The sequence below is a fragment of the Thalia democratica genome, unplaced genomic scaffold (assembly GCF_965202585.1).
Source record: "Thalia democratica unplaced genomic scaffold, ktThaDemo2.hap1.1 HAP1_SCAFFOLD_1369, whole genome shotgun sequence".
Lineage (NCBI taxonomy): Eukaryota > Metazoa > Chordata > Thaliacea > Salpida > Salpidae > Thalia > Thalia democratica.
Window position 1 is genome coordinate 7,501 of NW_028140241.1, and position 10,000 is coordinate 17,500.

Here is a 10,000-nt window from a genome sequence, read left to right on the forward strand (position 1 = left end):
AGCTAATCGAACGCCTATAACACTCTTCCGAAGAAGAGCTACCTTGCGAACGACCAAAGTCAGCCCAGCAACCGGTCGCGGCCCTCGCCGAACGCTAGTGCAGCGCCGCGACGCCAGCGCAACCGTAAGAGTCTCCGAAGATCACTCAAACAGTAGGACAGCTCTCGCAGCGCCTGAAAACGTCCGGCGACTCGATGGGCGCCTCCGTTTGCCTCCAAGCGGTTTCACGTACTCTTTAACTCTCTCTTCAAAGTGCTTTTCAACTTTCCCTCACGGTACTTGTTCGCTATCGGTCTCGAGCCAGTATTTAGCCTTAGATGGAGTTTACCACCCGCTTAGGGCTGCATTTCCAAACAACCCGACTCCGGGAAAACCGCTAGGACGAATTACGACCGCCGCCAAGGGCCTAACACCCGCTCTGGGAAAAGGCCTCGATCAGAAGAACGTGGGCAGTCGTTGGTTCGCCGCATGCTGAATTCCATACGCTACATTTCCTCGCCCTCCAAAAAGGCTCGGATTTAGCGCTGGGCTTATCCCGCTTCACTCGCCGTTACTAGGGGAATCCTTGTTAGTTTCTTTTCCTCCGCTTAGTGATATGCTTAAGTTCAGCGGGTCGTCCCGCCCGATCTCAGGTCAAAAGTGATGTACTACAAAAGTACATGCGCTTTGTACGTCGGCCTTTTGAAGTCACTTAACTTATTCTCGAGCACCTACCGTCGTTGCTACCTCACCCGAGGCCAGCAGGCTGCTCACGCTTCAGCTGTGAAATCGCCAGACCAGCTGTCTTTGACGACACGCTCCTTAATTAAGAAACGAGTCGCAGGCACTTTCAAACTAATGAAAGGATCGGTGTGTTAAAGACCCTGAGACGGACGTGGCCCCAGGATTACCCGAGGCCGCAATACGCGTTCAGAATATCGATGCTCAATGTGTCCTGCAATTCACATTACTTCTCGGAGCTAGCTCCGTCCTTCATCGACGCTCGAGCCGAGTGATCCACCGCTAAGAGATCTCTCGTGTTAATCAATCTCAATGCAACCAAAAAATCGTGTTCAAAAAGAAGCGGCCGCGCCAGCACTTGCGTGCTGAATTATTACTCCCGCTGTCAGAAAGCAACGCGACCGAACTATAACAGTTACAGGGCTCGGTCCCTTCGAAGAAGAGACGTCGCTTGAAATCAAATTTCGATTCGTTAATGATCCTTCCGCAGGTTCACCTACGGAAACCTTGTTACGACTTTTACTTCCTCTAAATGATCAAGTTCGATCGTCTTTTCGAACACCGGCGAGTGCGTTGCCGCACGTACCAGGCTCAATCGGAGGACCTCACTAAACCATTCAATCGGTAGTAGCGACGGGCGGTGTGTACAAAGGGCAGGGACGTAATCAACGCAAGCTAATGACTCGCGCTTACTGGGAATTCCTCGTTCAAGGGAAACAATTGCAAGTCCCTATCCCTAGCACGACCGGGGTTCAACGGATTACCCGGACCTTTCGGCCTAGGGAACACACGATGATCCGGTCAGTGTAGCGCGCGTGCGGCCCCGAACATCTAAGGGCATCACAGACCTGTTATTGCTCAATCTCGTGTGGCTAAACGCCACTAGTCCCTCTAAGAAGTTGTCTCCGACCCAATGGGTCGAGCAGCTATTTAGCAAGTAAGAGTCTCGTTCGTTATCGGAATTAACCAGACAAATCGCTCCACCAACTAAGAACGGCCATGCACCACCACCCACAGAATCAAGAAAGAGCTCTCAATCTGTCAATCCTCGCTGTGTCCGGGCCGGGTGAGATTTCCCGTGTTGAGTCAAATTAAGCCGCAGGCTCCACTCCTGGTGGTGCCCTTCCGTCAATTCCTTTAAGTTTCAGCTTTGCAACCATACTTCCCCCGGAACCCAAAGACTTTGGTTTCCCGGAAGCTGCCGGACAGTTCTTAAGTTCGACACTGCCCGATCGCTAGTCGGCATCGTTTAAGGTCAGAACTAGGACGGTATCTGATCGTCTTCGAACCTCTGACTTTCGCTCTTGATTAAAGAAAACATTCTTGGCAAATGCTTTCGCAGTCGTTCGTCTTGCGCCGATCCAAGAATTTCACCTCTAACGGCACAGTACGGATGCCCCCGTCCGTTCCTATTAATCATTACCTCGTGCTCCGAAAACCAACAAAATAGAACCGAGGTCCTATTCCATTATTCCATGCAACATTATACAAGCGTAAAGCCTGCTTTGAACACTCTAATTTTTTCAAGGTAAACTTGCCGGACCACCGCAACACTCAGTTAAGAGCACCGCGAAGGCACCGACCAACAAGAACAACAAGGCCAGTGCTAGCCTTTCGACCGACCAACCTCGCCGTCCCTATATCCAACTACGAGCTTTTCAACCGCAACAACTTAAATATACACTTTTGGAGCTGGAATTACCGCGGCTGCTGGCACCAGACTTGCCCTCCAATGGATACTCGTTAAAAAGTTTAAAGTGTACTCATTCCAATTGCAGGACCTCGTACGAGGTCTGCATTGTTATTTTTCGTCACTACCTCCCCGAGCCGGGAATGGGTAATTTGCGCGCCTGCTGCCTTCCTTGGATGTGGTAGCCGTTTCTCAGGCTCCCTCTCCGGAATCGAACCCTGATTCTCCGTCACCCGTTACAACCTCGGTAGGCCGATACCGTACCGACGATAGTTGATAGGGCAGTTGCTTTAATGAGATGTCGCCAGCACTAGGCCGTGCGATCCGCAAGCTTATCCAGAGTCACCATTGTAACGACCCGAAAGCCGGTTAGTTTTGGTCTGATAAATGCGCGCCTCACGTCAGTTCGGCGCTTTACGCATGTATTAGCTCTAGAATTGCCACAGTTATCCATGTAAAAGCGTACAATCAAATGAACCATAACTGATTTAATGAGCCATTCGCAGTTTCACTGTACGTGAGCTCGTACTTACACTTGCATGGCTTAATCTTTGAGACAAGCATATGACTACTGGCAGGATCAACCAGATAACTATCCGAGGGCGTTTAAACCCGTTGCTCGACTGAGCGTTTTTACTGTATAAATACAGACCTTTTCTATCACTCGGCTTAAAAGCCTTGCGAACGTTACTGAAAGTCGGCGCCGGCCTTTTGCTGTTTAAAGCGCCAGCCCGCGTCGACTGCAGCATGCAGCTATACAACTGACTGTTCTTTCTCCCGACCAACCGTTTGCCTTCTGCCGGTTAACTCGTCAGCAGCAACACGCCATCTGTCTGCTGCAGTTACCCGCCTCGAGCCGTGCCTGCCTGCGTCGGCTACTCGTCTCGACGACTTCGCAAAGCTATAAGCCTACCGCCGCTGGACGCTTGTAGTTTTTCATACGCTGCTCCAATGCGTTTACATAGCACGTTCGCCGCCGCTGCAATAGCCGCGCCTCGGGTGCTAAACAGTAATGCTTTAAGCCCGCTTTCTCGTCAAGTCGACCGAACGCACAAACACGTCTCTCTCACTAGTGTAAAGTAATGCATACGTGTATGATGCTCAAATGTTGCTGTTGAACTTTTTTTGCCGATTTTTTCCGATTTTTTTCAATTTCTTTGTTTCTTTTCGATTATTTTAATGTTTTAAGCTTATTTATGCTACGTTTAAATGTTTTAATACTTTTTTATACTTTATTTAATATGTTTAAAAGAAATAAATAAAAAAAAATATGTATAAACTACTTTTTTTAATGTTTTAAATATATATATATTTATTATAAATAAACTTTATTTGTATTATTTTTTATTTAAGCGTACTTTTTAAATCTTTATATTTGTTTTATCGTTTTAAGCACATTGCGATAAATATAATAAACAAAAAATTGAATAAAAATAATAATAATAAAAAAAAAAAAAAAAAAAACATAAGCTTATTTTATATTTTTATTTTATTTTTATTTAAACTTACTTTTCAAACCTTAATACTCGTTTTATTTTTTTAAGCAGATTGCGATAAATATAATAAACAAACAATTAAATGAAAATAAAATAAAAAAATCAAACATAAGCTTATTTTATATGTTACATTTTATCTTTATTTAAACTTACTTTTTAAACCTTTATAGTTGTTTTATTTTTTAAGCACATCGCGATAGATATAATAAACAAACAATGAAATAAAAATAATAATAATAATAATAATAATAATAATAAAAAATCATAAGCTTATTTTGTATGTTTCATTTTATTTTATTTAAAACTTACAATTTAAACCTTTGTATTTGTTCTATTCTTTTAAGCACATCGCGATAAATATAATAAGCAAACAATTTAATAAAAGTAAAATAAAAAAATCAAACATAAGCTTATTTTATATGTTTCATTTTATCTTTATTTAAACTTACTTTTTAAACCTTTATAGTTGTTTTATTTTTTAAGCACATCGCGATAGATATAATAAACAAACAATGAAATAAAAATAATAATAATAATAATAATAATAATAAAAAATCATAAGCTTATTTTGTATGTTTCATTTTATTTTTATTTAAACTTACTTTTTTAACCTTTATAGTTGTTTTATTTTTTAAGCACATGGCGATAGATATAATAAACAAACAATAAAATAAAAATAATAATAATAATAATAATAATAAAAAATCATAAGCTTATTTTGTATGTTTCATTTTATTTTTATTTAAACTTACTTTTTTAACCTTTATAGTTGTTTTATTTTTTAAGCACATGGCGATAAATATAATAAGCAAACAATTAAATAAAAATAATAACAAATAAATAAAACAATACGGCTAAACTATAAAAAGAAAACTAAATAACTGATAAATACTTGTAAAACATTATTTGAAAAATGTATTTTGAAACACAACACGATTGATTTATAAATAATAATATATTTTTAATTTGTGTAGTTCATTTAAAGTAGTCTCCCTTTTTGCTTCTGGTTTTATTAGAGTTATATATAACAATAAATGGTGTAGTTTATTTAAAGTAGTCTCCCTTTTTGCTTCTGGTTTAATTAAAATTATATAACACATACTATAGTAAGTTAAATAAACTATAGTAACTTTATAAAACTACTTTACAAAATACATTTGTATAATTTAATAACTTTAAAATAACTATCAAGAATAAAATAGAATAGCTTTAAGTTTAGTATACAATTGGTATGTAAATTGTGTAGTTTATTGAAAGTAGTCTCCTTATTTGCTTCTGGTTTTACTTGAGTTACATAACGTTAAATAAACATACTTAATAAACGTAACCATCAATACTGTCATTTTAATAAAACTAAGTACAAATACATTGAATTAACATAGAACTTTAAAAAGCCTTCGCTAGTATCTGTTGGTAACAGTAAATAACCTATTATGACTCACAATACAGGAGTGCGAAATTTATTTTTCATTTGATATTTCAGGTATTTATTTATTTGTGGAAATAAACTTTTTTATTACATTAGAAACTAATTGAATTTTTCCTATAACTATACCTATTATTATATTTAGTATGCTTAAAAGTAATAAAATGACACGTCGCGATTATATAATAAACAAACAATCAAACAAACAAAGAAAAAAAAAAAAAAAAAAACTATTTTTTTAAACTTATATTTCAACTATATGTCTTATTTTATTTTCATTTAAACTTACTTTAAACCTCTGTATTTGTTATATATATATTTCAACACAATACGATTAAACTATAAGACAAACAACAAAATAAAATAATCACATTAATAAATACACTAAGCAAATAGCTAGAATAAATATAAATAGTTCAATATATACAATATATTTCTTCCATTTTTAAGTTACTTGTTAAACATATTTATTTAAAAATGTTTCTTTAGAATATAAAACTAACAGTTCTACAAATAAAGAAATTAAAAAGCCAATACACATAACACTAACTTTTCATAAATTAGATATGCAAATATGAACAAAATAGTAACTAAATTCTAAAGCTTTTGTAAACTGTGAACTTATAAACTTATAATAATAATTGCATATTCACCATTCACAATAGCTTTTTATTTAGTACACAACTGGTCTGTAAATTGTGTAGTTTATTGAAAGTATAATCCCGTTTTGCTTCTGGTTTAAATAAAGTTATACAACACATACTAAAGTAAATTAAATAAAGTAATTCACTACTATCGTATTAAATAAAACCAATTTACAAAATACATTAATTTAAATTAAAGTGAACTTTGAACTTATAATAATAATTGCATATTCACTATTCAGAATTTCTTTAAATTTAGTACACAACTGGTCTGTAAATTGTGTTGGTTCTATTCAAGTACTCTCCTTGTTTGTTTTGTTTTAGTTGTATTTATTTTTAGATACTAGCACATTCAATACACATAATAAAGTAAACCAAATAAACTCTATTAATTTAAACTAAGTACAAATACATTAAGTTAATACAAAACTTTAAAAAGCTTTTGCTAGTATCTGTTGGTAACAGTAAATAACTTATTATGACTCACAATACAAAAGTGCAAAATTTATTTTCGTTTGATTTTTCAAGTAGCCACGCTTTTATTTGTTTTTGGACAAAAAGACTTTAAAGTTTTAGTATAAAAGACTAGTTGTATTAATTTTAACTCAGAAAATTGTACTCTACAAGATGGTGCCATTATTTTTTCGATATCTCAAACTGGTCAAACCACTTTTTTAGCGCTCTAATTGGTTTAAACAGCAAATAAGCAAACAGCAAATAACGTTATCTGATTGGCTAAGGTTTTTGTTTGCTAATAACTAGAATTTTCTTTTCTTTTAAGCGTTAAAGAAATGTAAATAAACGAGTAATAAGTATAAATAGGTCAGAAAGAAAAATAGTACAAAAAAGATGAATTCAAAAAGCAAAGGCCTACGGCACGTGGTATTCCCAAGCGGTCACCCATCTAAGTACTAACCACGCCCGACACTGCTTAACTTCCCAGATCGGACGAGATGGGGTGTACTCAGTGTGGTATGGTCGTAGGCGTTTGAAGGCGTTTACAAGCCTTTATAAACCCTTCGGTTTATTTAAAAAACCTATTTGCACTTGATTTACAATCAATTTGATATTTTAAAATTATTCCTTATAAAATTTTAACCTGAATTAACTTTTTTTTTGTTTTTTTAATCAACAGTTACTCCCAAACTGTACTAAAACTGTATTGTAACTGTACAAAAGTGTTTGTTTAAATAATTGTTATCTATAAATTACCTAAGACCAGGAAAAGTAGAAGTAAAGTTTATTGAATTATTAAATAAATAAAATAAAATCGTAAAATAAAATAATACAATATGTTTACAATTTGTCATTGATCTATCCATTTATGTTATTGCATTACAAATACAAACATTGCATACATTCAAGAGTATTATTCATCAATCTTTTCAATATAATAAGTTTTAAATTTATATTTATTTTTAAATAATTCCTGACATTTTAGATTACCTGAGATTTTTTTTTAATTAAATTAATTTTAGTAATTAAATACTTGACGTTCTATTTTGTTTAATTTGATAACTCAACCATGTTTATTTTTTTTACTAATTTAAAAGAACTATTAAACTAAAAGACATTACATACAGCTTCTAAAAGTTTTAAACACCTTAAAAAATATTATTATTTTAAAGATATATTAAAGAACTAAACAGATATTACTCCTAAAAAATCTTGTTAATAATATATAAAAAGTACTCAAAGTCAGACTCGGAAATATATATACTGTTGTATATCTTACTTGAAGTTCACTGTAATTGACACTGTATAACAAAATTATAAAAATCAACCTATTTATATAGCAAAATATTTCTTTATCTTTGTCGTGGCGCGGTGGGTCAGTGGTCTTATCAGCTGACTCATAAGCAGAAGGTTGTAAGATCGAATCCCGCTAGTCGTCACGAAACACCACTATCGTTCAATGTTCGGGCTTCAAATTCTTTGAGATTATACTGTACTATTTATCTATCTAACTAATCTATCTAACAAATGTTGTTCAATCTAGGTTGTGGGTACTTGGGTCGAGTAATGCCTTTGACTTACAATCTGTTGTGGATTGACAATATTCCTCTATCTATCATTAAACAAATCTATCTAATAAATGTTGTTCAATCTAGGTTGTGGGTACTTGGGTCGAGTAATGCCTTTGACCTACAATCTGTTGTTGATTGTCAACATTCCTCTATCTATCAATAATGATTATATTCAATAATAAATGTTGATTAATTCAGTTGTAAGAAAACCAGTGCGCTGGTTAGGTTGGGTAAGGCCTTCGACTTACAATCTTGGGGATTATCAACGTTCATCACAAGTACAGTAACGATCTCATTGAATTTCCAGTTGGAACATAGGATTGTAGTGGTGGCCTACTTTGTAGGTTTTTTGCCTAGTTTGTTTTTTGCCTAGTAGTGTTTGCCTAGTTTGACAAACTATAGTATATATATTGTATAACTTTACTTGTATTATTTTTTATTTAAATTACTACTTATTATTAAAGAATTAAATTTTTTTAGAAAAAAAAACTATGTATTTTAACTAATGCTTATATTATATGTTTTGTTTTATTTTTATTCAAACTTACTTTAAACCTCTGTATTTTTTATACAATACGATTAAACTATATAACAGAAAAATAATTAAATAATCAAACTATTGAATAAGCAGTTAATTAGTGTGTTTTTTTATGCTTCTTTCATTTTTAACTTACTTGTTAACCATATTTCTTTTATTAAAGTATAAAACTAACAGTTACTAAAATAAAATAATCATAAAGTCAATACACAAAACACTAACTTTTTATAATTTAAATATGCAAACATGAATATAGTTATGAATCTATTATTTATTCAAATAGAATTATTCAAAGCTTATAATTATAAAGCTTTTGTATAATGTTTCAATTACAGTGAACTTTAAGTAAGATAAGTTTTTTTTTTTGTAATAACTACAAAATTGGTATTTTAGTTTATTATTAGTAACTAAATACTTATATTTATTATATTTAAAAAAAAACATCTATACTAACTCTAATTTCAAAGCATATTAAATACAAATTTTACCAACTAAATATTTATTTTTATTTTAATTATTATAACTTTCAAACATAAGCTTGTATACCTTATATACCTATATACCTCATATAGTAGGCTTGACATAACATAACATTATTTAATTCTTTTTGTTTGAAATAAACTCATTTAGTTATTAGTAAATTACAACATAAATGTTTATAACAATATAACTAAGATTTAGCTTTTGAGTTAGTAAACTTTGATAGTTTTCTTTTAATAGTTTAATAATCTTTATTTAAGTTCAAGCAAAATTGCTATATATTTAATACACATACAAAAGTAAACTAAGTAAACGTAATTCAATAGTTTCTATTAAGTAAAAGTAATTACAAATACATTAAGTTAATACAAAACTTTAAAAAGCTTTTGCTAGTATCTGTTGGTAACAGTAAATAACTTATTATGACTCACAATACAAAAGTGCAAAATTTATTTTCGTTTGATTTTTCAAGTAGCCACGCTTTTATTTGTTTTTGGACAAAAAAACTTTTAAGTTTTAGTATAAAAGACTAATTGTATTAATTTTAACTCAGAAAATTGTACTCTACAAGATGGTGCCATTATTTTTTCGATATCTCAAACTGGTCAAACCACTTTTTTAGCGCTCTAATTGGTTTAAACAGCAAATAACGTTATCTGATTGGCTTACGTTTTTATTTGCTAATAACTAGAATTTACTTTTCTTTTAAGCGTTAAAGAAATGTAAATAAACGAGTAATAAGTATAAATAGGTCAGAAAGAAAAATAGTACAAAAAAGATGAATTCAAAAAGCAAAAGCCTACGGCACGTGGTATTCCCAAGCGGTCACCCATCTAAGTACTAACCACGCCCGACACTGCTTAACTTCCCAGATCGGACGAGATGGGGTGTGCTCAGTGTGGTATGGTCGTAGGCGTTTGAAAGCGTTTACAAGCCTTTATAAACCCTTCGGTTTGTTTAAAAAACCTATTTGCACTTG

At 33.1% G+C, this 10,000-nt stretch overlaps 5 non-coding genes across 5 annotated transcripts in view; all 5 read right to left on the reverse strand.

Moving 5' to 3' along the window:
- Nucleotides 1–636, reverse strand: part of LOC145848383 (large subunit ribosomal RNA) — a 3,631-nt gene extending 2,995 nt beyond the window's left edge. Inside the window, exon 1 of the ribosomal RNA XR_014371927.1 lies at nt 1–636. This exon is cut by the window's left edge and continues 2,995 nt beyond it. This is a non-coding gene — a ribosomal RNA (large subunit ribosomal RNA).
- Nucleotides 637–858: 222 nt separating this feature from the next.
- Nucleotides 859–1,011, reverse strand: LOC145848389 (5.8S ribosomal RNA). Its single transcript, XR_014371932.1, has one exon. It is a non-coding gene; the product is annotated as a 5.8S ribosomal RNA (ribosomal RNA).
- Nucleotides 1,012–1,193: 182 nt separating this feature from the next.
- LOC145848381 (small subunit ribosomal RNA) lies at nt 1,194–3,001 on the reverse strand. Its single transcript, XR_014371925.1, has one exon. It is a non-coding gene; the product is annotated as a small subunit ribosomal RNA (ribosomal RNA).
- A 3,842-nt stretch (nt 3,002–6,843) lies between these two features.
- On the reverse strand, nt 6,844–6,962 carry LOC145848375 (5S ribosomal RNA). The gene has a single exon (XR_014371919.1). It is a non-coding gene; the product is annotated as a 5S ribosomal RNA (ribosomal RNA).
- A 2,855-nt stretch (nt 6,963–9,817) lies between these two features.
- Nucleotides 9,818–9,936, reverse strand: LOC145848388 (5S ribosomal RNA). The gene has a single exon (XR_014371931.1). It is a non-coding gene; the product is annotated as a 5S ribosomal RNA (ribosomal RNA).
- Between the last annotated feature and the right edge of the window lie 64 nt (nt 9,937–10,000).